The sequence below is a fragment of the Protopterus annectens genome, chromosome 1.part0 (assembly GCF_019279795.1).
Source record: "Protopterus annectens isolate FY-2018-M chromosome 1.part0, PAN1.0, whole genome shotgun sequence".
Taxonomy (NCBI): domain Eukaryota; kingdom Metazoa; phylum Chordata; order Ceratodontiformes; family Protopteridae; genus Protopterus; species Protopterus annectens.
The window spans coordinates 1619891084-1619899743 of NC_056725.1; positions in this window are offsets into that span (position 1 = coordinate 1619891084).

The following is an 8660-nucleotide window of genomic DNA, read 5'->3' on the forward strand; positions in this document are numbered from 1 at the left end:
TCCGAACACTGTACATGAATATATTTTTAAACATTATGCTGACTGCAGGACTAGAGACTTGATATATCTGGCACAATGTCAGTTATGTAAATCTTTTTATGTGGGCAAGACAAATAGAACCCTTAGGGAATGTGTCAGAGAACACATATATGCCATAAACAGAGGATGAAGGCAATGCGCTAGCTAGGCATGTGATGACCAATGGTATGATACATAAATTTAAATTTAGAGTTTTAGAATTAATTAAAAAGACTGGTAGACTAGGAGATGTTAAGAATTATACTGAAGAGCAGGAAAGTAGATGGATAATATGTTTACAAGCTCATGAAGCATGTGGTCTGAATAATAAGACCACTTTCTTTTCCTAGCGGCAAGGCCTATGCACATTAAGCACTTTATTGATGTATTAGGCTGAATTACAGTCTTATTTTTGTATTCTTTGTAATTTATGCTATATCCTCGTGTTTTAGGATTATTTTTGTTATTTAGTTTTTAATGCATAGTAGCTTCCTGCACACTAGTTATTTTTGTAATAATTTTATTAAATAAGATAGGTTAAATTATGCTAGTTAGATTTGTTAATAGTACTGTATTATAGACATAGCTAGATGCTAGATGTTTTTATGACTGATTTTCAGGGTTTTTTAGACATAGCTGCTCACTGTGACGATTTAATGATGGATTTTAGGATGCAAATTGTTTTGTGATGTCATAATTATTTTTAGAATGTGATTGGAGGTTGTATTGGTAATGACACTATTTAATTTAAATGGAAGATGACTGCTGTATTAAAGTCTGAGGAAACGTTCTTTGAAAGGTAAAAGCGCTTACTATTTGGAGTTTGTCTATATGAAAATTTTACAGCGAGCTGTGGTGTTGCATCTTTGTTACTTTTTTGGATTTGGCAATCAACAGAACATGCTAGAGGGACAGGTTCATAACCCAGAGACTGCCCATGCTATGGAAAAGACTTCCCATACAAGCAGAGCACCTCACTGGACCTCTTCAAAAGAGCTCTTGATGAGTAAATGGGAAATAGCAAATTCACCCCGGGGATCACTCCAGTGGCTCTAATCGACAAAAGTACTAGGAACTAAGGTCGGGTGGCATGATGCCAGGGTAATCCTATGGGCCAGGCTTGTAAAGGCTCCAGGGCCATTAGCCTAGTACACACATATGAACCTAAACCTATGAACATATATATTTTTGTTTCCCACAAGCAATCCAGTACTGAGGTTGGTATAGTGGTTAAGGTGTTCATCTTATGAGGCACGAGGTGCAAGGTTCGATTCTCACATGGGATAATTGGCTAGACTTAAAATTGCCCACAAGGGCAGTTAGACTTGAGTGTTAATCTAGAAACTATGAACAAAAGTTGGTAAAAGTTTTAGGGTGGCGTAATGGTTAAGGTGTTTGCCTTACAAACACAAGGTGCAAGGTTTGAGTCTCACAAGGGATAATTGGCTAGGCTTAAATGGCTCGCAAGGGCAGTTAGCTTAGAACTAGTCTATGAACCTATGAACCTAAGACATTTAACCAGACCAAGAATTATATTTAATCTCAAAACCTGATTTGTGGGTATTTCCTAGTTAATAAAGAAGGAAAATATAACTTTGATCCCTTTGTTTAGTACATGTCCGAAGGGGGAAAGGTATATTAAATAAGGGATTCATAAATAAGGTGGTCTCTCTTTAAAGAAAAACATCTACAACTCCACTTAAAATTGCATAATCCCAGAGTCCATGGTTCGTACTTCTTGGTGTCCACAGCAAATTCATGTGCAGCTGTATCTCTTGTGCAACTTTAGCTGTTTGAACAGAAAATAGCAAACTTAGTAATGTCAACTGCAACTTTAACTGCCTTTGTTTATCATACTACTTCTGTGCTACAGTAATATGCATGCCAGTATTAAATAACAACAGTTCCAGGAAAAGCAAGATAACTTACGTATTGCCCTGCTTACAAAATATATGACTGAACACCCACAAAATAAAATGTTAATAATCCAAAAATTTGGGAACAGATTTTAATATTATACTAGCATAGTATTTTCAACTTGGAAATATTAATAATTATTTATGTGTGGAGAGAATTTAGTAATCAACTGTCTATTACTTGCATTTATTCTTATGCTTTTATATTTAACTGTATTACATGGAAGCATTCTTGTAAATATTGTATATAGAGTGTGGTTATTAGTGATATTAGTTAATGCTTGATTTGTGAATATATGTTATTTTTGTTCTCATTTGTGTTTGAAAATAATATAACAATAAAAGATTTATTATGGAAAAAAAATATGACTGAACATTTTACAAATAAATGCTTCAAGAATATCTGATGAGAACATCTTTTTTCAGTAAATAGTTTCATATAAATCCAACAGTCTTAAATGAATCTGGCTAGATTTCATCATTCATTCTACTCTGTCCCTTTTATCCATTTTGGGATTGTAGGACAGTCAGCACCTATCCTTGTACTGAGAGTACACATGGCAAAGCACTTAATCCTGGATAGGATGCCAGTCCATCTACAGAATGCATCCACACACACACACACACACACACACACACACACACACACACACACAGACTCCACTGGAACTTGAATAATTACCAATTCACTTACTGCTTTGTGATGTTGAAGGAAACCAGAGTACTCACCAAAAACCCACATGGATTCAGGGAGGACATGCAGACTCCACATATACATGTTGCACTTGATCTTAGCCAAAAGGCTGAGAAGCAAAACAGATAGGAACCTGTCTCAGAACCAAACTGAAGAACCAAGTACTGTGAGGCAGTATTCTACCAGCCACTGGAGCTAGATTAATTTATTTCAACATTACTATATTCATTTTATTTTTTCTGTACATTTACTGTGCTTCTTAAAATATACCACCTTCTAATTAACTTCACAGTTAAAGTAAGCAGTAAAACAGGGAGTTCCACTATGATTGCATGAAACTGAATGCACTAAGGGTCGGAATCCATGAATTGCATTCACAAATAAAACAAAATCTAAAAACATACACTTATTTAAATATGTTTGTAAGGGAGCAAGACCCCCCTACACACTTTTTGATGTGAGGGGATTATTCCCCTTCCCCAAACCTATATACAACAACTTGTAGAAGAGAGATATTCTTCCAAAGAGGACATAACTGCTAGTAGAACTCACTGACAGTGATTTCTAATGGAGGAATTCTGATCATCAGTAGGTTGAACCTCGGACCACTGAGGCTCAAGAGTTCAATCTTTGTCCACCAGTAGGGTAACAGCAAAAATATTGATTTTAATACATACTGAAAAAAGAAGCTTTATTATATATTAACAGTTCAATAGCAACCAGAAAATAGAAGTATTAAATTTCCAATGTTAAAATGAGACCAGTGCTATAAACATAGTTGAGCAGTATTCAAACATTTTAACAACATGCTGACTATCGGATACTGTGTACGTCATTTAAGTTTTAATAATATTTTCAGTTTCATTACAACTGCACACACACATAGTTCTCCATTGAAATATAGTGGGTTCTTCACCAGGGAAATTTTAGCATTTACATTCATGCAGACATCAACAAGATCTGATAAATTGCATATGGGTAAATCAACTCAACATAGATATCAATCTCATCCTTTCACAGCTAAGAAGCACATTTTATTGTTTAATGTCCTTTTATCCTCATATCTGACAGCCATCATGTCCTTTCCATTAGCCCATTTGTTCCCCTGAACACATTAGCCATAATACCCTATACCAGCACATGCAGGGAGACGTCTTCCTGCCCAGAGGATGTTTGCCTTCTGGCACTTATACCTTAGTTGTCTTGGTGTTGGGGGAAGAAATAAGACATACGTGAGACATTATCCAAGTAGTCATGAAGAAGTGATGTTTTTTCCCTGGCCTGTATGTTGTTCTTTTCAACAACTTGACATCCACAAAGTTCCATCAAATTACCAGATGACATTTGTACACTCTCAGACATGAGCATCACACATAACATCAAATGGTACAAGAAGAATACATAGACTGCACATTCATATGGAAACAAGCAGGGGTTCTTTCCAAGATACAGTCCACTCAGACCTTTTTTTCCATGATGCACAGTGATAAAGCCCTATTCATTACTTCAGTGACATAGAATTGACTAGTGACGCAGGTGTTGGAGGAATCTTCCAGAAAGAGTGGTAATGAGTGGCAGACACTGGCTCAGGGGGGCAGCTCTATTCCATTGCAGTACTGACCCCACTCAACTAAGAAGGCCAGAGATTTTAGCAGAAGGCAGATAGAAGGGGTAGAGATAAGCTTTAACTAGTTAACATTTTTGAATGTTTAAGCTGTGATAGGCACATGTAAAGAGGTGTGCATTTATCAATGGATTGGCTCAGTGAGAGATCTCCTTATCTAGTTACTGATGTGGTATTGCTGAGGGTAAATTAAAAAAACTAGTGAATGCCTGGATGGTGATCCTCTCCCATTTATTAGGGTGAATGAAGGCACTTATGGTCAGTATACAGCTTTATAAAGGAATTGGGAGTAGGCTCCAATATAAATAAAATACATTGAATCTCACCCGAGCAAACCTCAGATATATAAACTGTCAAACAGTAATGAAATGACATTGCTTAAAAAAATGTATACTTAAATCAGCTGCAATACATCTATAACATTCAAAATGAGGTCACTAAAACACATAAAGTTACATTTTTCATTTATTTTACTTTTGCGAAAAATATAAGCTATCTATGTAAAAGCCCTTTATTTACTTTGCTTCAGAAATTGCAGTTCATCATATTTTGATTGTTAAAGACCACTTCCTTATAGAATTGTTTCTGTGAAGTAAACTGCAGTTGGCAAAGGATGGTCTGACTTAACTTCCACACAGAAAATACTTCTGGGGTCATTACTAGGTTTGTTCATGATGTAGGCCACATTGTCAGATTTCCCTATGTAGGACCTAGGGGTCTTATAGCAGTACTCCTCCAACAATGTAAATAATGAACATGCTGGGCCAAAACACATTGTTTTACAAAGTGATTTACAATCTCAAGATTTATTTTATTTATTTATTTGAAGTTTGTTTGCCAGGATAATCCATTGGACCGAATGAGCCCATTTTCAATGGAGTCCTGGGGAGAAAAGCTCCAAAAGATACAATATCAAAAATACAAATAAGAATAAAGTAAATTATAATAGGTAGAACATAACATCTACTGTTTGATAAGTATCATAGTAGTACATATAAGCACAAGATAGTATTAAGAAAAACAGGAAAAGCAACAGAAGAGCAAATACAAGAATAACAAATAAGTTTACAATTTTTAATTTCTATATTCACTAATAAATGTAAAGAGAGAAAGTATTAGTTAAGATTCTAGTTAGTAGGTGTGCACAGATAGTATTTACATAAGTGGTTAACTACAGTAAGAGTGTTCCTATGGAAGGGAAGGGATTGTAGATTAAGGAGGAATGGCAAGGATCTCTTCAGACAGATGACGTGCTGTCTATAAAATGAACCATGAATCTCCCAGTCTTTACCAAAGCTATGTATGTCCAACTTCTTTAAAGTGTTTTGTTTTATATAAGTAGTCTTTCAGTCTTGGAGACTGACTGCAGAGTGTCCTCCGTACACCACCTTTTTCTCTTGAGGGCAAACTCCCCCCTACTTCACTTCTGTGCTTCCCCACCTGTACTTATACTAATCTATCTGTCTCTCTTGAGATTGTTTTAGCCCAGTACCCACACTACTCTCTGGCCTCACTCTCGTTTTCTTACCTGCATCGTTAACATCCTTTCTCTACCCCCAAAACCTGAACATATTTTTCTATAGTATTTAGCCATTTTTCACGTTTGATCCTTGTATAGAACTAGAAGGACGCCCAAAAAGCTTAGACAAAACCCAAGTTTATAATCACATGTAAAACACTAAGTCTTCCTCACCTGCAGTTTTACCATAACTCTGGTGTTTCTGTAATAATTTCTGTAGCTTGCTGATTATTTTTTGCTATTTCCTTCTGTTTCTGAGCTCCGTCTCACTTCACTCCCCTGCCCTACCCCCATTCCCACACACCCCTATCTCATTAGACTTATCTCCATCCTCAACCCCACCCACTCTCTCAATCATCCAATCATCCCCCTCCACCACCAATTAACTAATTAGACCTACCTCACAAACCACACCCACATAACTACTCAGAGAAATATGGCCCCTCCAATCCACACACATCACTACCTAACTGAAATCATTCCCTACATACTGCATACCTTAACTCTAGTCTTACTAATATAAACCCCATCCATATCTGAAACTAGGTACCCCCTCAAACCACCTTAGGCACTCAAACTCTTCCTATAAAACTACTCAAACTTAGTTACTCAAATATCTCTCCATCTCTACTAGCAGCAAACACCATTACTTTTAACAGATTAAAATTACTGTTGCCTACCCCCAACCATAATTTATATCTTGAACTATACTACAAACCCACCTCACATCGACAACAAACTCACACTAAATCGTATCTACTTCACACATTAACACAATGTGGAGATATTCACCCTAACCCCGGCCCAGTCTACACTCCTATGCCAACCACTAATCAAGCTCACCAAACAAATTACCATAATCACAAATTCTCCTCTAAAGTACATAATCACACATCTCAAACTGCACTTCACCTAATAACCATAAATACTCACAGCATTTGCAAGAAAATCACTGAATTCCATGCCTGGCTAACCACACACACCCCTAATATTATTAAAGTAACAGAAACTTGGCTAAAGCCACACATAGCTGACACTGAAATTCTCCCTCCAGATTATAACATAATTTGTTCCGACAGACTTCATAAAAAGGGTGGCGGTGTAGCATTAATATATGAGAACTCATTACAAATAACCTGTTCAAAACCCCTTCCTTCCTTTGAAAACCTTGAAGTCCTACTTACCACCCTTCACATATATAGAAACAAACAAGTATGCATAGCAGTCATTTATATTCCCCCAGGCCGCAATAGTCATATACTGGAAGACTTTTTATGTTGGATAAATCATAATATACTCCATGAAACTATAATTCTAGGGGACACCAACATTAGTTGGCTAAACCTAGAGACCTCTTCCCCAGCAAACAGCATAAACCTCCATAGTTTTACTCAACTCGTCACTACCCTTACTCATGGTCTATCAACAAACTGTGAGTCAGCGCTAGATTGGATGCTGGTTAACCAAACCCAGAACTATTCAAACTCAGGTACCTTATCAAACACACTAAGTGACCACCTCCCAGAATATACCTATAGGACTCACCCTCATACAATTAAAACACACACATATAGAACATCAAGGGACCTTGCCCACTTTGATCCAAATAAGTTTATAAGTATCATAAACTGCCCAAACTGGAACTGAAACCCATTAAAAATACTCCCCTTTGATGAAGCCATTGTCTATTTTAACAAACTCTTTCTAGATACTCTAAACAGCCTAGCTCCAATTAGTACAAAAAGGACCAAAACTAACCATGCCCCATGGTGAACAAAACAAACTAAAGAAAATATCATTCTCAAATACAAAGCATGGAAACATGGCTGAAAGCTAGAACAAAACAAAACAAACTTTACTACAAACAACAAAGTAACAAAGCAAAAAGCTAGTGATTCAGGACAAAAAGGATTACTTTTCCACTAAACTATCTACCGCACACAACAATACCAAAAAATTTTGCTTCTAAACCCAGGCACAATCCAAAACCCATCCTCAGCACCAGAAAAAAACACCTCGACAAATTTCTCAAGATTTTAATACCCATTACATTTCTACCATTCAAAAACTACTCAAAAGATTGCCCATACACCTCTAACTCACACCCTCCCCAACCTACTGAACACATCCTGTCCCCTATAAAGTATATTCATTCTCAAACAGCCAACTCTTTCACTATCCAACCTGTACCCATCTCCCTAATCCTGAAACTCTTAAAACAACTCAAATCTTGCTCACTATCTGCAGATAAACTTCCCCCAGAATACCTACAACTAACTGCTACCGCAATAGCCTACCCAGTCTCAATCCTTATAAATTGCTCTCACTCTCTCTCATTCCTATGTTCTTCTATGGAAAAAATCTATCACTACCCCACTACATAAAGGAGGAAACTCCCATGAGCTTTCTAACTACCGCCCTATCTCTATACTCTCCCCTCTATCAAAAATCTTAGAAAAATGTGTTCACTCACAACTACTTAACCACCTCTCTTGTAATGCTCTTCTGGCTCCCACCCAATATGGTTCCCAGCCAGGCCTTAGCACTATCACTGCCCTTCTCTCCTTCACTGACACCATCAACAAAGCCTTAGATTCAGGGCATTCTACTTTGTAATCCTACTGGCCCTATCTAAGGCATTCGATACAGTCTCACATACTAGGCTATTACGTCAACAATCAAAACTAGGCTGCTCTCCAAGATCCGTAAACTGGTTGTCATCTTACTTACAGAACAGGGAACAATCAGTAAGATGGCTAAATGTACAATCTGAATAATAACCCAACAATACAGGAGTGCCACAGGGATCCATTTTAGGTCCACTAATGTTTAATATTTTTATCAATGACCTGCACAAAGCCTACTGAATCCAGAAACTCATCCAATATG